The 23,968-nt window shown below is 35.3% G+C and overlaps 1 long non-coding RNA gene across 5 annotated transcripts in view; it reads left to right on the top strand.

Moving 5' to 3' along the window:
* Positions 1-23,968, top strand: part of LOC149918191 (uncharacterized) — a 163,685-nt gene that overhangs the window by 88,016 nt on the left and 51,701 nt on the right. For all 5 annotated transcript variants that reach the window (XR_016466088.1, XR_016466086.1, XR_016466085.1 and 2 more), the window contains one exon: positions 4,506-4,570. This is a non-coding gene — a long non-coding RNA (uncharacterized LOC149918191). The remainder of the gene's footprint in view (positions 1-4,505; positions 4,571-23,968) is intronic.

Genomic DNA, 23,968 nt, shown 5'->3' with positions numbered 1-23,968 from the left:
CAGACTTCTCACTTCCATTGTTTTGTCTTTATCAAACTTTCCTTGATATACATTGAATCTGGCAGCATGTTTTTGCATTTAATTTTCAAACTGTAATCTTTGAAAGCTGATTTCCTTCCTGACAGATTAAGCATAGTGCTATATTGTCTCCACAAAAATTACTCATCTGTTGAAAGCTCTTCCTTCACAACTTCTTTTTTTTCTTTGAGATAACATCAAGTAGGCTGAAATATGGGCAATCACTACGTTTTACTCACCAAGTGGCACAGGCGCCAGTAACATATAAGACAAGTGGGTTTCAGTTTGACTGTGTGTGTTGGGTGTGAGAGATGGAGTTAGTGCTGCACTGTGTCCTCTCCTTTTCCTGGGGAATAGCACACTGATATTTTGATTGTTGCTGAGTGATGGATGCAAGGACCACTTTTGCTGTCACACGTTCAAGCATTGCTGGAGACCTGGGCCCTTGTCATGGTACTGCGGTGTCCTGATTTATAGATAAAGTAAGCCTTTCCACTATCATTTTACATTGTAATTGCACATAATGCAGATTGTCACACAAATGAAGATATTTATTTGATTAAAAATCTTTTCTGGAAGGTGCATAAAGAGATGAAAAAACAAATGCAATTTAGGATGGAGAGGTGGTGTTATCATGCATCTTCTCAGACACTTTCTACATGCCTCACACCACCAGTCGTACGCACCAAGGGATGCTCCTTTTAATAGCAAACCTCCTTTTAGAAGTCCTCCTGCAGGTGGAATTAGATTTAATATTTGTCTACAAAACTTATGTTTTTCTTATTTAGGAGATAGCCTTGCCAGTTTCTTACCTTAAACTAGTCTTTCTTGTTAACTGGGGATGCTGATACCCCTTGATTCAAGTATGAACTTGAATCTTTCAGTAGCAGGGTCTCTACTGATGAACTTTGCAAACATACAAACCAAAATGTTCTGAACATGCCTGATAATAATAAGTGGTTATGTTGTTAAAACAGTTCCTTATAGAGTCTTAGTTGTTCTTAAGGTCAAGCACAACCATATTCAGAAAGTCTGAGTATATAGCATGTTTTTAACCTTAAGATCTTAGCAATAGCTATCACTGGGACATGTGAACCTCATTAAGATTATTTACCTTGTAGTTCCAATTAAATAATTACTTAGCCTTTTTACTCTTTCTCTAGCTTATACACTTCTTATACAGAAGAACAGTCATGTGAGTAATATACAACATTCAGAATCAGTATTAGCTTTTGGTTTGAATTAGTTTGTATGTGTAGGTAATAAACTGTGAGCATTTGAATAGTCATAAGGTTTTAACTGTGTGATTCAGAATAAAGTTACAACTATTTTGGAACTTATGATCTTTTGTAAGGGCCTTCTTCTATAGAAAAGATGGTTATTGAGGACATGGAATTAATTCCTTCAGTGCTTCAGTTATAAGCAGAGTGCCTAGAATAAATGAGCTTGCATTTAGAGCATTGTATTTTGTCCACTTCTTATAATGCTTGATTGATTTTATTATATCTATCAAATTAGCAGAAATTGATTAGTTGTCTTCTGTTTCAGAGAACTACCAGAAAATAGCTGCATTATTAGAATGGGGGGGGGGGAAAAAACAACCTTATTGGTCTGTCAGGAAGTATGAATGGCTTTGTAATCGTAGTAGAGAAAGGGAGAAGATTGTTTTCATATTAATCTTGGTTTAAATATATATACAGATAACAAAACTTCTGAATGATTAAACTACTTTATTAGCTCAGTTTACTTAAGAATAAATTACTCCAGTCACTGCAAGTACTCAAATTTTAAAAAGAAACAATTTACACTTTTGTAATTTTTATTTATTTATTTATTTATTTATTTTAAGTAAGTAGCATAGTGGTAGATAAAGGCAGATAGTGGTAGGTTTCACATACATAGGATGTAAGGAATGAATCTGAGCTGCGTCATGTTTATCTGGAAAATAGTTCCTTAGTACTTCCAAGGAAGGTAAAAAGTGAGCAAAAAAGCCAACTTTGTAAGTAGAATTTTTTCCACAGTGTTCTGCAGGTTTCTAAGCCAAGATACATAGAATTAGAGAATGAGACTGTTTCATGCTTCTTGTAGGTCAGTAGTGATGTATTTGGGTTTACCTGAAATGGAATGAACTTATTCCTGTTTTTTTCTCAGCTTAATCATTAATGAAAATATTCAGCATTTATTCACTGCCATTCATGTACAACTCACATGGAACACTCTGGGTGTGACTGAAACTGATCTCATTGTGTACTTATAAAGTGAAAACTATTATTCCTAATCTCTTTTCAATGTCTAAATGGAAGAGATAAGGATCCCTTGGAAGACTGTAATGATACTGGTCATTTAGACCACACATCCAGGTTTCAACAGTTAATTTTCAATTATCCCCACTGGTGGCACTAATTTTATAGTGAATGTGAGCCCATGTACAATGCTATTAATGATACAGCTGCATGAGCACAGTGAGGGTACTCAAATAATGCATTTCCTGAAGAAAAAAAATGAAATAGCAACCAGTAATAATTTGTAACTTTTGCAAATGCTTAGTGATTAAAAACTAAATAGCTAATGATGAAGAAAATCTTAAAATGAAAAAATAATAATGCTGTGCTACTTCTATAGGAGAAAAAAAAAAAAACCAACGAACTGAAGGTTAACTTGAAATAATATTCCTAACTGTTTTATAATCCTTTTGAACTGTTTGGATTACATACCTTCTAAATGCAGCCTGACACACCTAAAATGTAACCAGTTTGATTCAGTCTTTTCTCATCTCCCACTAGAATCATGAAGTACAGAATATTGTCTCTTGAGACAAAAGACTGTCCATATTAAGAGATGGAATTTAATGGAAAAGTGCAGAGTCATAGAATTGGTCAGGTTGGAAAAGGCCTTCAAGATCATCAAGTTCAACCTCAGAATTTGAGAATGAATAACACTTATCACATACAGGGAATTCATTTCTAATATCTCGTGAATAGTTGATTGTAGACATGATACTACTTGCTTATACTTAATGGTACAGTGGTAGTTTTTTGCTTTTTCTGACTTTTTCTTGCTGTGGCAGCTACGCTGTGGGCTTTGACACTTGAGGAAAAATAAATGACCAGATGCAATGGAATGATTTTTAATAGTATACTGGGAACAACGTAATGTTTGGGCTAAAAGAGTTTGGAGTGCTGTTGCTGAATTATTTCAATCTAATTGGGAAATACAAGTCTTACAGCCTTCTTCTTATAGTAGGAAACTAAATTTCATATTTTTGGAAATGATTTTCAAATTAAAATGCTTGACAACTTAATTTGGTATTGGGATCATTCAATTTAGGTGAAGTAATTTTGCAGCAGCTGGTGGTGGGGTGGGGATCTGATGCCCCTGAATACAGGTTTCTGAACTGTGGGGCCATCTGAGAGCACCTGATGAAGGCCTTCATCCATCCTTGTAGGAAAAAAGAGATCAAGAGAAACTAAGTAGCCTGTAGTTGTCTAACAGAGAAAGAAAGACTGCAGATTGCCCAGAGCACTACTCTGCTTTTGCTAAACTGGAGGTTTCTGGGAGCTTGGAGCAATTTGTGATGCTGGGACTTCTAGCTTAGTCATGGGATTAGTGAATAATGAAGCCATGAAAAATAGAAAGGCGAGTAAAATTTTGTCTACAGCATGTAATGGAAATAGGTATCTATTTTCAGATATCCTCTAGAGAATGCTGCAGCAGAAAAACCTGGAGAATGTAATTTTTCTATCCTTACTGGGAGAGAACATTTTAATAGAAAGAGGAAAATCTTGTGGTTGTCTGAAACAGTCTGACTGTGGAACAAGAAACTACTTCCATTATTGAAATAGACCTTAACCTGATGTACAGGTTTGAAGACAGAAACGTAAGAACCAAGAAGCGATAGGTCTGAATGGCTGCCAGTGTTCTATGCATTTGTTTTTAGATTGTTATTTGCACTCTGAACGTATAGTCATGTAAGAATCACCTGGTCAGATTATTTAAGAACTCTATGGACTGAATTCTGAATCAAACTGAATCAAAAAAATAATTTTTGACTTTGATCATTGTTAGTGTATATTTTCCTAAATATTACACCTTTATGTCCTAAAAAGTTTTCTTTTCAGCCAACTTCTGTGGATCAACAGTTTTGTTGCTGGATTTCATATTTGATTTGTTTATTGTATTTGTAGATCAATAAGATGAATATCAATAATAATGAATATTTTACTCTAATTTTTATTGATCTTTCTAAATATCTAAAGTTGGTATATGAAAATGGGTAAAGAGTTTGACTTAGATAAGAAGTATTACAGAGCTTTTGTTCTATACTTAATTCATTCCACTGACTTACATTTTGACGACTTATGCTCATGAGTGGCCATTTATTGACTATTTATTGACTGATGTTCATTAATTCTGAAAGTAGGATTTAGATTTTTATATCCAAAGATTGTATAGCATTAGTGAATAAATGCATTTTTCCTCTCTTATAGCATGCAAATGTGTTTAATAAGGTGACTGAGTTACAGAAAGAGAAGAGCAAGAGGAAGATTTCAAGGTAAGTTATATTCCCTGTATGTCTGTTGACTGGCTCAGCCAAATGTTGCTATATGTGTACTGTGCAAAGAATCCTCACTGAGCTATGGAGGGTCTCTCTCTCTCTTCCCTCTATCTACAGAGGGCGCAGTGTCTGGGATTTTGCCTGCTCCTTGACTCTCATCAGAAGGGTCTAAGACATTCTGGACTGCTTGTAGCTAAACTTTAAGCATCTTAAAAAATAAATAAATAAATGAATAAAAATAAAGTAGTTGATTACTCAGATCTCTCATATGAGATAAAAGCAGGGAAAATGTAGTCGCAATCCTAAATGCATGCTTATAATGTAATGCTTTACAGAACTTGAAGTCTGGAAAACAAGTCACACTTCAAATTATTTTGTTTGTATGAGGAAGTGTGCTGCAGTTTAAGATTTGGAATGTAATTTATTAATTTTCCTCTCTCCCGCACCATTTACAATGTAGTTATAATTCTAATGCTAAATTGTATTTAGGGTGGAATTACTGTCAATATCATTAATTTCTTCATATAACTGACATGATTTGGACTAATTTTGATGTAAATAGCAGGCCTAAGTCTAAGTTCTTGCCATTAGCTGCAGTTATGTATTGCTGCAATGGTTACTGCCAGTGGAAATGTCTGAGACAGTGCAGTTAACATCAGAAGAGGGGCTGTGTGAAGCAATAAAAATTAGCATAAAAAAATTGAAATGTATGAGACTGCAATTACTGTAACATCATAACATGGAGACATTGCAATTGACATTGTAATGGCTTACATGTCAAAGGAATAAGTCAGTGAAACAACTTGAATAAATGAATAAAGCACTTTAATAGCATGATATTGGTTGGCTCAAGAATTATAACATTTTAGTGGTACTGAATCTACAGTCAGCTATTAAAAATGCTATAAAGTATGTCTGCTGTGTTAAGCTTCTGTTTCTGTGTTTAGTGATCGGGATGTTGTCAGCTATTTTTGTTTAATTCGTTATAAAGGGGAAAATATTTTAAAGATAAACTCTTTTTTCTTATTCATGTTTGTTTTTTATTCTGAAATGTTTTGATCAACTGAAACTAAAAGTGTTAAAAAAAGAAAAGATTTAATGAGAAGAATTTCACCTACTAATGTAGACCTTAAAATGAATTAAATTCAAAAAAGACAAAACATACAGAAAAACAACCCAATGCAACCTACTCTGCTACTTGCTCCACTTCTGTCTCACAATGAGAATGCAGGAAAATGATTCTGGGTTATAGATGGGAAACTCTTGTGATACACCATTATATACAATATTTTTGCAGTTGTTCATAGCACAGCGGTTTCAGAAAAGGTTGCTTTACCTAACTTGCCTGGGGTTGCTGCTTGGGGGGAGGAAAAAGTTAATTAAAAAAACTGTTGGAAGAGTTGCATGTAAGTTTATTGAAAAAGAAGGACTGTGCTTACATTCCATCAGTATGCTGCTATAGCTTATATCACAGAAAATCATATTTCACTTTATTAAATTAGTATGATTGATCCGGGATTTCTAGAATACAAATTAAGGGAAATCTCCATCAGTTGACATTCTTTTTCAATGTGAGTTGTTACAAGGTAAAAGCTCAGGAATATCTCAAAGAAGAAATAAGGCAGATAAAAACAGCTACTTGTAGATTGGTCACATTGCGCCTATTCTAAACAAAAGAATAAAAAATCTCATGAGGGTTTCAATTTATAAGAACTAAAGGGTAGGAATGTGATAACAGGAATCTTTGAAAAAACAACATATTTGCTTAATGCATGAGATAATAAAATCAGATGAGTAAAGATACTGTAGTATCACATAGCATTTTGCTAATAACATTTTGGAAACCAATATAATTACAGATGATGTTAAATGAATTAAGAATTAGCCATTTGACAGCCTTCATAAAGTTAGTGTCAATGACAAAATATCACTGAGCTCCAAAGAAACAGATATCATGACTTTTTTACTTGTATCTTCTATCACTCATCAAAAAAAATGCATGTAAATAACCTCTAACTTAAAAAGACTGTAGGCTGTATGTGTAGAGCAACAGACAATATCTCAAAAAGTAAACAAGCTCTGGAAGAGAACAGAAGAGAGCAACCATGGTGTAAAAAGGCTCCAGAGTAAGCAGCTCAATCTGAACTCATTGGTGGCAATCCCACCCATGGCAGGGGGTTGGAACTAGATCATCTTGAAGGTCCCCTCCAACCTAAGTCATTCTGTGATTAATTCATTTAACTGCAAAATTAATAAATGATAGATGTCTTCCTTATAGTGTAAAAGATGAATAATAGCAGGTGATAGAGAGTATTTATTAGTTTGAGTACGCCTATTTCAGCTGGAGAAACTCAACCTTTTCAACTGCATAACTTTTGAAAACAGGCAGTAGTTAACATGTAAAATCAGAGGAGGAGGGAGGGAATAAAGGAAGACAAAAATAACAAGAGGAAGGAGGGAGCGAAGAATAAAAACTAACAAATCAGAAGAGACTTGCCTTTGAGGCTTTCTAGACAAGGCTTGGATTCCTTTCTGAAATATTTATTGTATTTTAAAGGGAAGTTATTGTCTGAAATTACATTTACTTGCAATATGCAAGGTACTGTGATCTATATGTGACGAGGCTACAAATAATCTGTTGATGCTCTCAGCTCTGAAACTGTAGAAGTTCTGGTGGTAGTTGTGTCCTTTCAACTGCTGATTAAATTTAGGTGCACATGTGGACACTGCTTGATCTATCTGCCAAAGAGAGAAAACACTAGCAGTAGGTTAAGTAGATGCAAACTCTCTTTTCCCTGTTGAAATTGTAGCCGCATTTTTTCAGAACTTCACTAAGAAGTTGGAATATGCTGATTCTTTACTTTGATCAGTTCTTTGTCAATACCTTTGCAACCTTCTGTGGCTGATCTGGATCAGCATACAGACTACTGATTTCTATCTTGCCTCTTGTCTTTCCTAAAAGACCATGACCCCATTCTGCCCATTGCCAGCTACAGTTCTGTAGGGCTGTTGTACACTGCAGTAGTTTTTCTGCTTATGGAGATGATCACTGAGGTTGCAAGAGTTGGAGAAAAGGACTTGATCCTCAAACCCTGGGCGAGTGGAGCAACATTTCTGTCAGTCAGTTGCATTTCCTCTACAGAATGATTGCTTGGTTTAGAAAGAAAATGCAGAAACTATAGGTTGTTACTGATCTATGAAATTGTTTTTTAAGAGTGTATTAGTGTTTCATTTGAAGGAAACACATTTCTGTGAGAAAGCTGAATGCTTGCTTGGATCAAGGCATGAATTTTCTGTAAAATAAAATGAGAAATTTGCATTCCTTAATTGTAATGTCCCAGATTCCTGTGTGTATGTTTATGTAGCTGCCAGAGAAATCCACAGGAGCCTGGTCTAGTATTAAATGTGAGGGTTGGTGGCCCTGCCTGTGGCGGAAGGGGTTCGTTCACGATCCTTGAGGTCCCTTCGAACCTGGGCCATTCTGTGATTTAGGTGTCTAAGTGACTCTAACAGGTGTGCTTATAAAGATATTCAATAAAACACTTTAAAGAAGAGACAGCTTTTCTATTGAATCTGGTGCTAATTGAATTAGAACCCAACAGTGAAAGGCTACCTTACCTTAAATATAAATGGAAAAAAAACCCACTGAATTTAAATGTTTGAAATGGCAGGCCGTCTTTTTTTTCCATATTTGTGGTTACCTCAAGCCTCCTTCTAGCAATGTGTAAAATTTTTTATAACATTGAAAACACCTGATGCAAACTGATCCAACTTATTTGTTATGTGTTCTCCATTATAAAGGCTATAACATTCCAAAGTGGGAAATTTTGCCCAGACCTATAAAAGCAATTGTTTTGGCATCTGGTGAATTAGAAATGGCAACTGTTTTTAGTATTGTTATGCAGAGGGAGACAGCAGGCAAATGAGGGAAAATCAGGAAAGGCTGTGACATATCACATGTTTAGCTGTGTATCTCTGTGGGTATTCAACTGGAATTGTGTATTTCAGATATTTTCAACAGTCTTTCTTCTCTTTATTTTCTCTGGACCTTGCCTAATTCAGACCAAAGCAAACAGGATGCCTTGATGACTGCTTCGTTAGTTTCGTGCTGTGGTGCTTTGATACCATTCAGCACAGCATTTTGGATAAGGTGCAGAATGACAACTGTGCCAGAGAGGGCATCAGCAGGTTAAGATCTGGAGTCTTAAACTTCCTGATAACTCCAGACTTCTGTCTACGTCTCAAACTAAAATTTGTTGCATTACAAATGTCTTAAACTCTGAAATGCTTAGTATTAAATTCCAGATTTCTCAGCAAAGCATACAGGGTATAATACGTGGAATAAAGTTTCGCTTTTGAAAATTAGTAGTTACTGAATGAAAATTAACATTTATCTGAACTACACAGTCTGAGTGGATCAATGTCATTTCAATTGTTCTATTTTAAATCTCCTTGCTCATCTGCATTCTGTATTTGCTTTGTAGTTGTGATTCTTTTCAATTCTAAGCTTTTAGTGGCTTGCCTGAAACTGCGCATGCAACACTTTACATTTTTATGCAGCCATAAAAACTTTGACACGGGAATGTCTTAATACCTGAATGTTAAACAGATGGATTTTCTAATAACCTCTATGCTATCAGGTTAATCAGAGCAAACAGAGAAAAATCAGACTCATACCTAAGAGGAAACTTATTGTTAGGAGTGTTCATTCATACTCTAGTAATGAACAAATGCACAAAAAGTACCAGCTTAAGATGTTTATATTTACAGCCAGGAAATGGTCTGTAAATAATTACACCACCTTAGCTACCACGTGTTGTTCAATATCTCTTACTGAGTTTGTGTCATAATGTCTGAGTTAAATAACATGGAGATGAGTGCTAAGTACCTACAAGTTCTTTACCAGTGTTCTATTTTTGAACTGTATGACATTGATCAAAGCCAGGTAGCTGAGACTGAATTAAGTCATATCATCTTTTTTTTTTTTTCCAAAACTGCTGAATAATTTTGATTTCATGTGCAGTGCCCCCTAAATTCAATTTTTCACATTGATTAAACAAAGGTTGAGATAAACTTTAGGAAGCCACTTCTGTCTCTCCTGGTCCTGTATTTCTTTAGGAGACAGGAACAGGAGCAAACAGGGAAGGGAGAAGGAAGGTGTTAAATGTTTTAACTCAGTGAAAATGTTGAGTATGAAGCTATGATTTCATTTACAATTGATAAACCCCACTACTATGAACACTACAGATATACAGAATTCCTTACTCTGTTGTCCACAGCTGCTACAGAACAGTGATTGGCAAATGGGGCAGGGGAGGCTTTAATTAAACTTACATGTGAAGCCTCTGCTCTAAATTAGTGCCAAGTGCTTCGGCTATGGGTATTGCTTGGATTTCTGAAGTATGAGTCTCTCTTATTCAAGCTAAATTGAAGGCAGAGAATCATTAATCTCAGTAAACATTGCATACATCTTTTTAGAGATCATAACTGATAATGAAGTTAAAAATTCTCACCAAAGGTTTTTCTTAATTGTCTGTCAAAGTGCAAATTTCTCGTAGACAGTACATGAATGTATGCTCGTGATATTTCTGCACTGCAGTGTACTAATTATATGGATACAGTTTGCTCTTTCCTTCCTCTCATGACAATGATCAAACAGCAATTTCAGCTCTACAAACTTGAATTAAATAGGATGTGAATCAACGATCAGAATTTAAACCTAGTGCTATAAATTCATCTGCAAGATTTGCAAAGGAAATTTTACTTGATTTTTTTAAACTTAGTTAAAAGAATACAGCTTTGATTTTCTGTAAATTGTAGGCTGAGTAAGTGGGAAATAATTTGGCCCATGTAGGATATATAGCTTAAATGAAATTTAAATGAAAATAAAATTTAAAAAAACACACACAAAAAAAAAAAACAACAAAAAGTTGTTGAATATCACCTATATAAAAGTATGTAATGTTTTTTAAGAATGTATGCATTTTGAATTTGCAGGAATTATAAGATTGAGAAAGTCTCTGCCATTATAAAATGAAAATAAAATTATATTCTCGGAGAAAGGAACTATACATTTTACTCCCCCTGTTGATCTGTGTGCTGTTTGTCATAGAATTGTGCATCACCTATTTTTTTTTTCTTTATGTAGTGTTTCAGGTAACTGATGACATGAATTTGAAGCTGATGTTCCAGTGCAGAATTCATATTTAGAAAATCTTTAAGCATCTTTATATTGAAAGAAGAGTACATAACTAAATAATAAAAAATTATTATTAAATCTGGAAACAAACTGTTTTCTGTCTTAAGTAAAAAAATTAAAAAAAAAAACCTCATCCCAATTATTTGTAGAAAAAAGATTTTGTTTTGCACCACACTCTTTTCTTTGTGTCCAGCATCTCTAAGGCTTCCCTTAGAGCTTCATCCTGAAATGAAGAAGAGAACTGAGCATAAACTGATATTCTTCAGTGAGGAAAGGCAGTAGGTAAAGGACACTGTGGGCAAAAGAACAGTTGAACAGACTACCTGGGATAGGGAATTAAGATTTCAGTGTGTTCTGCCACGAACCAAGTAGGGAAACCAGACTGTAGATGACCGTGGTAGAAGTAGATTTGCAGTAAAAGGTCAAAACGTAAGAGACTAAAGTAGGATGTAGTAACCATTCGGTAGATTTTTTGATGACATTTACTTACACTGAGAATTTGTTTCTGATGCTGTTATTACTTTTTTAGTATCATTGATAAGGAAACTGTGAAAATGGAAAAAAATGTATTTTAAGTGATTTTGTAGCAAATAATATCATTTATCATTCTAAAAGCTGAGATTGTGAATGTTAAACTTTTTTTTCTTAAATGTGTATTTAGTGCAGTTTGGCATTGGGAGGCAAACTCATTCATGTTTGGTAGATTTGGTAGATTTGGTGAGGCAGTGTGGTTGGTTTCTGAAAGAATAATGTGGTAGAATCTGAGCCCATAAGCCCCCCTGTATGACAAGTGTCTCAATGCAGAGCCAGAGAAACCATTGCTTTGATATCTAGAAACTGGGACTTTTAATTGGGCTTGTGGCAAAGTTTTCTCAATGTAGAACTAATATTACACAAACTAGAATGTTACACAAGAATGATGCTAGAGAAATAATGCACTTTCTGTGTAAATGTTTATGCCTTCTTTGAGAAGGAGCAAAATGAATCAAATAATGAGTGATATTCACTCAGGGTCAAAATGTTCCACAGTCTTCAAAAATGATGTTCTCTTTTATTTTGTCCATTTTAAATAATTACATCTTTTAAAAGTTAAGATTTTCAACCACAAAAATAGTTTTGGAACAAAATCAGAGCTTTTAATAATAAGCTTCTGGAATGTAGCATTTTGGGTACTTCTAGATGAAACATCTCCTTTAGAAAAATACCTAAATTGCTTTTGACCTTTCAAAAATGTTCTTCCATCTACCATTTTCTCTAACAGCATTAACAAAACATATATTTAAAAAAACCCATGCTCTTTAGCTTTGAAAGCCAGTGACAACGGCTTTGGAAATCCAGAGTCCAATAGGAAAAGAAAATGACATAGAGATCAGCATTTTGGATTCTGTGTTTTTTAGGGTGTTTTGGTCCCATGTCCTTATTTTGACTTAACCATAGCTTAGTATGGTCCAGGATGAGGGTTGGTTTGCTGCTGCTTGAGGAAAACCACGCAAGTCATGTTTACCAGGTCTCTTTGTTTAAGAGTTTCAGTGATTAAGGGGAACTAGTATCACCATCCTCTCAGTTCTTTCCAAGCAGAACACTTGTAATGTATAGTAGTGGTTTGTTTCTCAACTCATTTTTTTCCTCTTGTGGGTGTGTCATTCTAGAATAGTTGAGGCTATTGAAAGAAAAATCCTTCCCATCAGTTGTGTCTCACTCCAAGAAGTCTTACTGCTATCGCAATCTTTCTTCTGGTTTCTTTTACTCCTTGATTATACTTTGGCTTTGGATTCTGATGTGTATGCAGACTGATCTCAAAAAGACTTTTTAGGTGTTACAAAGTTTAAGTGTTAAAAGACAGAAGTTTTACAGAACTTCATAATTATGTAATAGATTGCATTTTTCTATATAGGTATGTCATTACAAGGTCTGTGCTATAGATATTCCAATTGAAAATATAGAGTAGGCTGTTATTTAGCTGATTGCATTATACTAATTTCAAACAACAGTGTTGTATTTTGATTCTGCCTATCTAATCAGGGGAGAAGATATTCAGTGAAAACAATTTGTTGAAGATCCAGATTTAGGCATAAAATTTACCAAAAACTGTGAAGTAGAAGCGAATTAAAAATTTAGACACATTCTTTGAGGAAAACAAGTGTCAAATTTGGAGTATTTTAAGGAAGTGTTTTCTTTTTGAAATATCACCTTCAAAATGGAAATAAAAAGGATGAAAAAGATGTTTTAATCCCATTCAGATTTGTTTGTGTGGTTTCAAAGGACTGTTAGTGTCTTATTTTTCAGAATGAACTTTTATTTTTGACATCTTTTGAAATGATTACAGCAATTGAGTAGCATTCAAATGAATCATTTCTACCGGCGCATACTGGAGAGTGGGTTTATGGTAAATTTTGAATTTATTCTAGAATCAGACTTTGGACATGATAGAATTGCTCCAGTTAAGTTTTAATATATTGAAAGGGACTAACCTTAATTATGAAGGTGTAGAAAGTTTTAAAGATGCTTACTTCCCAAATGCCCTGGATCAAAAGCAGGTTTTGATAACTGGATGTAGTCAGCCATCATCACTTCTACCATGCAGTTGCATGCTTTCTCCCTTCTCTCCCCTGTAAAAAAAAAAAAAAAAAAAAAAAAAAGTGCTTTTTCTGAAATTGTAGGTATGTGCTTTCAGCTCCTGGAAAAATAGTTTTGACCAAAATGCCATCATTAAATCCAAACTTGCAGTGCTGCTGAAGTTGACAAAACCTGGCAGCTATATTTCACTGATGCAGTTCATCAGCTTTCGCTGAAAGAATAGTGCTCTAGCTGCTATTAAAAGCAGTGTTCATTTTTACTATATTTTTTCAAACTAAATGCTATATATATTCTTTAATGCTGTATATTCTTTCTTTTACTGCAGCATTCATATTTTATGTTAACTTTAGGTGAAGTAGGGAATCTTTGCACTAAGTACTGTATGAGTGCAGTATGAAAAAATATGGCTTTGCTGAAGGCCATGTAAGATATTTTCCATGTAATTCAGTGGGATTAAGAATATGTTAATACCGAGATAATGATATGAAGAACTATTTCACTTAAATAAATGGGTTGCAGTGGAAAAGGTTTATGTGGTTTGCCCAGAATTGCATAGCATGCTAGGTGCCAAACTGGGTCTTATCTAGATCTTTTCATTTTCAAACAAGTGCACCTCATTACTAGGCTACAGTGCCTTCCACAGTTTGTAAAGTCTCCAGAAGTGTAGAAACAAGGAATTGTTGGAACAACTGTGTGGTTGTTTTTTTTTTATTGATGCCACAGTTCTGTTCTGTTGTACTTTGCAGTCATCTATTGCAGCAAGTGAACTGTTCTGTTCTTCTGCAAAACTCACTCAGAAAGAATGGAGGAAATGCTGTTATTGAAAGTGGTGACAGCTTGCAACGTTGTAAGATAGTTTTCTTATGAGAGTATATGAGGACAAATTTTGTTTTCAGTTTATTTGTAGGAAAAAAAATGCACAAGTCAATTTATTTTTGGTTTGGGAATCATTTTCGTGAAATTTTCACATTCTGTTTTGTCTTACTACAGTAAGTCAAAATATAAGTAGGTTACTCTGAAAGTAATGCCTCCTATTTATTTCAATGGAAACTACAACAGATAGAGTACAATAAAACTGTTTGATGGAGTAAATTCTCAGCTACAAAAGACTTTCAGCAGTCACCACCATTAGCTGATTGAGATGGCCTTTTTTTTGGTGGTGTATGACAGCTGTGCACGGCAATCTAGAACGTGGCTTGTCTATCATACTGATGTGACCACTGCTGAAACAAACCACCCACCATCTCACTGTGCTCACATTCACTGTTTGGTCTTCAGAAATGTTCAGAAGATGTTGATGAATGTAAAAGTGTGTCTTTTTTTACATGTGGAGGAATTCAGTGACAAACCTTAGCTTCATATGAACTTCCATGTCAGATGCCTTTTTGTCTGATTGCCAATCTGCTTCCATCTGTTCACACAGCAACAAAATATAGTGTGATATAATGGAAAGGTTCTACTGCTGTGTCACCAGCAGCTGCCTCTGACATTATGGTCTCATAATAGCATGAGAGGCATTCCTAGAAGCAAGCCCTTTTGCAGTTCAGTTTGTTTATTAGATGTATCTGAATACACATATTCTGAATGTAGTTAGTAAGGCTGGGCTAATATAACCCATCATATAATCATAGGGGTTGGAAGGGACTTGTGGAGATTGTTGAGTCCAACCCCTCTACTAAAAGCATATTCCCTAAAGCAGGTTACGCAGGAAAGCATCCTAGTTGGTTTTGAATATTTCCAGAGAAGACGACTCCACAGTCTCTCTGAGCTACTTGTCCCAGTGCTTTGTCACCCTCAGAGTAAATTTTTTTTTTGTTTCTGTGGAAACTTTTGTGTTCCAGTTTGTGTCTGTTTTCCCTTGTTCTATTGCTGGGAACTGCTGAAAGGAGCCTGCCCCCCTCCATTTGACTCCTGTCCGTTACATATTTGTATGCATTGATAAGATCTCCTCTCAGTCCTCTCTTCTCCAGGCTGAAAAGTCCCAGGTCTCTCAGCCTTTCCTTATGTGGGAAATGCTCCCCAGATGTGGCCTCACAAGGCAAGGGCAGAGTAGAGGAAAAGGATTGCTTCCTCTGACCTGCTGGCTACAACTCTTTTTAATGCATGCTGGGGTGCTGTTGGCCTTTTTGGTCACAAGGGCACACTGCTGGCTCGTGATCAATTTGTCCATCAGAACACCCAGATCCTTCTCCTCAGAGCTCTTTTCCAGCAGGCCAGCCTCTAACCTGTAGTGATGCATGTGGTTATTCCTCCCTAGGTGTAGGACTCTTCACTTGCCCTTGTTGAACCTTATAACGTTCCTCTCTGCCTGACTTTCCAGCCAGAAAAGGTGTCACTGAATTCAGGACTAGGTCTCATTGAATGGCCGAACAGCTTTCTGGTGTGTCAGTCACTCCTCCCAGCTTTGCACCATTTGTAACTTTGTGGATGGTGCTTGGGCTTTCTATACCTTCATCCAGATCATTGATGAAGATGTTGAACAAGATTGGACTCTGTACTGACCCCTGTGGAACAGTGCTAGTTCCAACTTGACTTAGTGCCACTGATCACAGCTCTCTGAGCTCTGCCAGTTCTCAGTCCACCTCTTGCTCTTTCATCTATTCCACATAAGCTTACCTATGGATGTTAAGAGAGACTGTGTCAAAGCCTTCCTGAAATCAAGGTCAAGACAAGACAACATTTACTGCTCTCCGCTCATCTATTCAGCTTGTCACGGCATGGTAAAAGGCTACCAGATATGTCAAGCATGATTTCCCCTCCATAAATTCGTGTTGATTACTTCCAATGACCATGTTCTTTTCCACTTGCTTGGAGACGACATCTGGAATAGCTGTTCTATCACTTTCTCAGGGGCAGAGGTGTGGCTTAATGGCCTGAAGTTTCTCAGGTTCTTCTCTTTCCCCTTTCTGAAGACTAGAGTGTTGTTCACTTTTCTGCAGTCTTCAGGTACATCTCCTGTTTTCCATGACCTTTCCCAGATGATAAAGAACAGCTTGGCAGTCACTTCTGCCCATTCCCTCTGCACTTGTTGGTGCACCCTATTGAGGCCAATAGACTTCTGTGTGGTGTTTGCTCTGACTGGATCCTCCTTACCCAAGAGGAAGTCTCTAGTTCCCTAGACTCTCTTATCTCTAGGGTCTAGGATTCCTGAGGAGAAATCTTAGCAGCAAAAAATTGAAACAGAGAAGGTGTTCAGTAAATTTCAGTGCTCTCTATTATGACAGAACCCACCTCGTTTGGCAGAAGACCTACATTTTCCCTGGTCTTCCTCTTGCTATTGATGTATTTGGGGAAAAAAATAATTAAAAAAAAATGCTTGTCTTGTTGTCCTTGGCTTCCCTCACCAGATGTCATTCCTTAAGTGGCCTTAGTCTTCCTTGTTGCATCCCTGTGTGACCTTGCAATGTTTCTGGAGTCCTCCCAAGTGAGCAGACCCTTTATTTTATTCTATGATCAGATATATCTGAATGTAGTACTATGACATCTACTGGAGTTTTCAGGGGAATAGAAGGTAGCAAGTGTGTTGTTTCAACATTAGCTAGTTGAACTGCTTCAGCTTTCAATAGCAATTCATTTAAGCATAGTTTATGTCCAAATTTCAGAAGTCTGGCCCTTTTTTGTTACTGTTATGTTACTAGCATATGACCTTAATGTATTACTGGTAGTCTATTTTTACTTGTGATCTTGCTGCATTTTTATATTAAAGTTCAGAATCTTATATCTAAGAATCTTATATCTAAGTTGTCTAAATACCTCTGTGAATGTACTTTTTGTTATTTATTCCTCAGTATGACAGTTACTTATATTATAGTGATAGAAAAGTTGAGTCCCTGACAGGAGAGGACATTTTGACTGATGGATTTTGCAGCTTAAGTCACTCTGTCAGTTCTACTTATTTTTTTCTTACAAGAGAAACAAATTTCTTAGGAAGCACTGCACTATATGGAAAATGTAAGATTAATTTCAAATTGGACTAATTTTTATTTAACCATAACATGTGAATTCTAGCAAAACATATTTTTTTCAGATTGTTTATTTTGGTGTATATATATGTATTTTTACATTTTGAGCTAGAGAGATTTGTCAGATTTGTCAGGAAAAAAAAAAGCATCTTTTTATATGACTTTGCCATTTTTCATGATTCTTTTGAACTAGTTTTGATGATAGTGTCCTTTTTCTTTTATTATCACACAAGCTTTATTTATTGTTGCTTATAGCCAAATACGTTTACATTATTTTTAATGATAGAAAGGAAGAAAAACATTCCATAAATATGACTTGTCTTATTGTCGAAGTAATAATGCTACTTAAAAATGATGTGGTCTAGTAAGACCTCATTTTTTCCAGACTGTTGGGGAAAAGGCATCCAGTCTTTGTATTTTTTTCCTTCTATGCACTGAACCAGTGTCTGAACTTGCAGTTACTAAACTGTATTTGATATAATTAAGCTACATAGATATGAATTATTGATGGTCAACGTTATTCAGGACTGGACTCTATTTCCTTAAACTTCTTAATTCCTGTTTTTTCTCCAGGTGCTTGGAATTATTTGCACAGAAGCACCCCCCGAAAAATAAATAAGTAAAAATTGTTGTCACCTTTCCTTGTTGAGCAAAATCTCCTATTTTCCATTCAACAAACTTAATTACATTTTTTTCCCCCTTCCCCTTGGGTTACTTTAGTTTTCTTCTACCTTCTTAGACTTATGCTGAAGATAGCTTTAGGGTAAACATAAATTTAATCTCAAAAAAACAAACACATATTTTGGCTGGCATGCTTGTAGAACTCTTTATTGTCAGATTCAGACAGCTTTTTAGATATGGTTTCACTCACAGTTGTTGTGGTATTCATAGCAGTAGTCACTGGACAGTGTTAGTCTTCGGGGCTCCTTTCCAGCCGGTGAAAAGAGTGGATTCCTCTGTGTAGAATGTAAAAAAGGTAAAAAAGTTCAGAGACCTTTGAAATTAGCTAAAATAAATGCTGATGATAGGATTGTGTGTCTTTAGTGCCATGTTTTCCTGGATGCTTGATATTTTTGTTTCATTTAGTTTTTCAGGTTTTTCTGTTTTGAATTTATAAATCGCAGTCTTCACTTTAAAAAAAAAGTGTAGGGTTGATATTTTACTTTTAATTACTAAAATATATATTTTTAAAATATTGTAGTTTTTTCTTTTCCTGGTAATTTATTGGTTGGAATTCTTTCTTGTGTGCATAAAATCCAGGTCTGAAGTAATAGTTCATAGAGGAGCCTATAAAAAGAAGATGAATGACTGGAGTATCTACCAGTATCTGATCAGACAAATGCATGACTGTACCTATGGTCAAATAAGTTTTACTGGGATTCTTCTGGAGATGCAAGTTTTATATGTCTGTGCATTTAAAAACAAGAATTTTATTATTTTATCATTATGTGAGCAATGAACATGTCTACGAGAATCTCTTCATCATAGTAGGTGAGGATTTGCACATGTGTTTATCTATATGATCTGCATTGATTATGTTTTTCAAGGTGTACTTATCTGCAATTAAATGATTCCCAGCAAAAAGATTGATGAATGCTAATCTCAAGCCAGTATCCAAACGTGATCTTGAAGCTGAATCTTTTGGTGCCACCTTCTGGTGTGAGTTGTTTGATCGGGACGGAATGCAGCACGAGTTTTTATTAATAGATGTGTTAGGTGAATGGCATCATCTCATGTTTTCAGCGGCAACTTAGGTCACAGTAGAATGGGAATGATAAGATAGTGAATTATAGTAAATTATTACAAAAAAAATACTTAAATTAAGCTAATAGTCCTTGTTACCTAATAGAGGGGAAAAGGTTCAATTTGACTTACAAACAAATGGAAATGAATAAAATTATGTTATATCTTATTATGTACTGGGATTTTCCAGTGCCTTCACACATTTCTTTCTTATGTTTCTGGATTATGAATGTAAAATTAAAAACATGCTTATTTCAGTAGCTTTTTATATTTGAATAATAATTACACTCTGCATAACCATTAGCAGAATTCTGCCCTCTGCTTCAGCCTCTTCAAATAGGTTTTTTTTCCTTTTTTTTTTAATTTAGTTTTCTTTCCAGAAATAAAATGGTCTAGATGAAAACTTCATCTCATTGAAGTTGTTGGCAAATTGCCATTGACTTCAGTGGAATGATGGTTGTTGCTTTGTCTGTAACACTTACGTAGGCAGGAATTATTAGTGTGCTGGAGTAAATTATCTTTTAATTGATATCCAGTTTTTACTGAAGCATCGAAGCACTGCTTAGTTTACACTTGAATTTAATGAAACAACAAAATTGAAAGTTCATGGGCAGCTGATATCCTATGGGATAATCTATGCCTTTGTTATCAAGTGGTGACTGAATGAATTGGCTTGCCCAGGTTTGGCTATGGACCCTTGAAGTTCTCTGCTGGGAAAAAACAGATGTGGCGGTGATGCCATATCCAGTTCCCTCCTGGAGAACAGATGGTACATTACTTTGCCGTGCTTAGTCTCTCTATCACTTTCTGAATCACCACATCACACTTCTTTTGGGACCTAACTTAGTTGTACAGAGAACTATGTATTTCCCAGTCCCCATCTATGCCTCCTACACAAAAAAAAAAAAAAAAACAAAAACCTCACACCTTTTGAAATAAGTAAGGCAGTAGGATGCATAAGGCAGATATAATTTGAGAAACTTGCTTTCATTAATTTATATCAGGAGAAAATGCTTCCTGTCATTAGGAAAGACATTAGAAGCACTCTTGGATTTCTCACTATATCAGGGCTGACTTTTTAGAAATGAGATGGGATCTATGTTTGTGCTATTCTTACTCTGATACATGACTAGTAGGGCTTTAAATATAGACTTAAACCAATATCTAGACAGCAAACATTTCTGGGAAGAGAGAAAGAAAAATAATAATAAAAAAAAAACAGTTAAATTTGAGGTGTTTATCTGTCATCCTAATTTACTATTTTTATTGTCAACTAGTTACTACTCTGTTAGTGGTTGACTTCAAGCTTAGAAGCATAAACGTGTTTTTCTGGTCAGATAGTTTAGTAGCTGATTAAGAAGCTTTCATTAGAGGGAAAATGAAGACAAACCATGTTATCATATAGATTAAAACCAATATTGAATCTGAATTTGTCCTTTTCATTTTAATTTATTTGTAACATTGAAAATGCAGGAAATTTACATTGCTGCTTTCTAGTGGAGGCGGCTGAATTTTCCACTAAGGAAAGGTGGTCAGTTTGGGACTGAGCAGGGCACAGGCTGTTGTGATGTGGTTTCTCGTCTATGATGGGTATGAACAGGATAATCAGCAAGTATGTTGAGCACAGTCAGAAAAAACTTGTCTGCTTGCAGAGTGGACAGTCTTACAAGACATATGAAATGAGCAGTTTAGCATCTTTTCTTTGTCTCTTAGCTTCTTTGATGGGGTGAGAGGACTGTGAAGAGGTGAAAACTGTCTTGATTTTAGTAGCCCTATGAGAAGGGTAGGAGAGGGTGATGTATTAAACTGATAAGGACAGAATGTAGCTTTGCTCCAGTATTATAAAAAGTCACCTCTTCAGCAAAAGAAATACTCTGTATGCACACTCACTTGTACATTCAGCTTTCTATAGGAGCTTGTAATTCTTTTTTTTTTTTTGATTACTTTTTTTGTTTTCAATCTGGAAAATTGCATCTGTTTCAAAAGGACATTGCACACAGTGCAATGCAGATCAAGCAATATCAGTGCATTGTTCTGCACAGATCTTTCACTGTTAAGGAAATTTCTTAGCTCTTTGGACTAAAGGCTGTAGCTGAGATATTTACAAATTAAGTTTCTGTAGCTTAAAACCTAAATGTGCTAGTGAAAACTTTTCTATTTCAGACCAGTTTCTGGTTTAAATCAGGGCTAGCACATGTTGGTCTACTATTGATGGAATTAAATTGAGTTGTTTATTAAGTTTCTTAAGGTAATATTTAATGCCAACTCTTGGGCTGTCCCAGCAATGAGAGCAAGCTTTGCACCATCCTGGTGATGGTGCTTGGCGAGGTGATGATACACTGTTTAAACGCTGGCCTTTCTCAACCACTCTCTGTGGCAGTATGGTTGGATATTGTAATATCTGACAGACCAGGCATGCCAGTCATGTTCTCTTTGGTGTTTCTAGGATGTTCAACAATGAAATGGTATTTCATGAAAAAAGATCAAATTTCAGGCAAAGTTGAAATAAAAGAAACAAGTTGTTTCTATGCTCCTTCAGTATGTTACAACAAAAGGAAAAGTGAGAGATTCGTTTGGGTCCTGCTTTCCATAAGAAATTTATGATGTTTTGCGGAGGAATTTCTTTTTGTCATAGGTAGTCAGAAAGTCTATTAAATTCATAGCTTTAAACTGTACAGTACCTTCCACTTCCTAGCATCATGTTCTGGATTTTTTTTTAGTGACTATCATGACCAGAAGTAATATTCTAACTTTGCCTCATTTCTCCTTTGTCAGTGTATTTGTCATCCATTGTGTGATATGGAAAATAAGATACCTTACTTTTGTATCACGATTCTGGAATTAATCTTTAAAATTTCAGTTACATTTAGATGACCCTGATGAAACAGGATCTTTTCTTGCATTATCTTGATGATTAATTCTTATTGTTGAAAAACCAGATGTAACTTAATGTTAAAAGTGCAAACAGTTTCCAGACTGCAATTATAATGAATAGTTTGGATCATTATATATGAGGTCACTGATAGTATAACTAATATATGCCCATATGTTCCTGTTATTTTAACCTACTCATGTTCAAGGATGCAATTGATGTCTCTCAGCAAGTTTTATTGTACATTAGCAACTATTATTAATCATTGGTGCTAGCACTGTGATAACATTCAGCTGCACTGAAAACTGGGGCCAGTTACAGAAGACATCTTATACACAGGCAGGAAGTGGTGTTACTCCTCACCTTTTCTTCATTGGGGCAATTATTAAAACTATACATATGAAAATTATTTTTAAAAAAGTGATGTAGGCATGGGAGGGTAGCTGTGTCAGAGCTATGGTTTGGAGCCACTATGTGGTTGGCCAGGTGCTCCTGTTGATGAGTTGTACAGGTGTCTTGTTGGTGGGCTTTAACCAGCAGCAGCAAATGCTCCTGGCTGGATTTGTGATTAATAGTGCAGTGAGCCCTGTGCTGGAAATAATTGCAACAATTTGCTTCTGTTCAGACCTGTGGAATCAGCATCCTCCATTACAGTGTTTGCATCTGTTCAGGAGATCAACTCTTGAATCCTGAGTTGGATTCCTCAACGCAGGAGTCATGGAGTTTAGATCCATGTTATTGTGGTTCCTTTGATGGTAATGAGTACTGTAGCTTCTTTGCTAAAATCATTTTGATTACTCTTTTGAATACACTTTAAAATCATGTGAGCTTAAGGCAAATACACAAAAACAAAACAAAAAACAAACAAAAAAAATCCACTACGGAGCAGATCAGTACATTCCCTTGATTTGCTTTACTTCTAGTTTAACTACTGCTGCTAATTATGAACTATCTGTGAAAATTCCATGTATTTTAACTAAATGGCATATTTTAACCAAGTAGGCATATTATACTGAAAATAGTCTGCTCTGTAAATGAAATTTGTTTTTTAAAAGCAGTATGTAATTTTTTGTAATCAACAGCATTTCATACTTTGAATTTTAAGTAATGTTGGAAAAAGAAATATGTAATTTGTTACAATTGATAGCATTTCATACTTTAAATTTAGTAATTTTGTAATAGAACAATAATAGCATTGCCTTATAAACTTTGATTTGTAGAAGAGTTTGAGGTTTTTAGAAAGTAAAAAATTTAAATCTTACATTGAGAAATGCTAGAGGTATGAATAACAACTTTTTATATACTAATAATTTGGTATTTATTATGTAAGTAGTTCACTTTTAGATTAATTTTTAATAAACATAGCTGTGTCCTGGAGAATCTTGAACATCTCACAAGAACAGTTCATGAATTCCTGTCTCCATTTTTTTGTTCTTGTTTAAGATGAGAAACAGTAAGTAGCATTGCACCGTGTATGCTGTCTGATAGGATGAGAGGGTATAGCCTCAAACTGTGCCAGAAAATGTTCAAATTGGATATTAGGAAGAATGTCTTCTCTGAAAAAGTGATGAAGTATTGGAACAGGTTGCCCAGGGAGGTGGTGTGGAGTCGTCCTTGGAGGTGTTCAAGAAAAGTGGAGGTGTGATACTTAAGGACTTGGGTTAGTGGGCGGTATTGGTAGTATGGTTGGACTTAAAATGATCTTGGAGATTTTTTCCAGCCTTAATGATTCTATGATTCTATATAGCTGATCTTCTATTTTTAAACAGAAATAATGAATTCTTTTTTAAAGTAACGTTTGTTAACATCTACTTGAACTTCTGTAAGCATGCAAAGGTTTGCTAGTGAATGCAAACAAATGAACATCCAGGTGATATATGAATGTATTTGAAAGAAAGAAAAACTACTAGAAATTTGCTTCAAGTGCATATTCAGGAAGGAGATATTTACACGAAAAATCTCATTTTCCAAAATGAGTGGCACTGATGAATGGAAAATAGAATTTTCCTGATCAGGCCATAAGGGGAGTTCTCACCAGGGTG

Source organism: Phasianus colchicus, chromosome 4, assembly GCF_987193195.1.
Source record: "Phasianus colchicus chromosome 4, bPhaCol1.hap1.1, whole genome shotgun sequence".
Classification (NCBI taxonomy): Eukaryota; Metazoa; Chordata; class Aves; order Galliformes; family Phasianidae; genus Phasianus; species Phasianus colchicus.
This window is presented reverse-complemented; position numbering and strand designations above follow the sequence as displayed.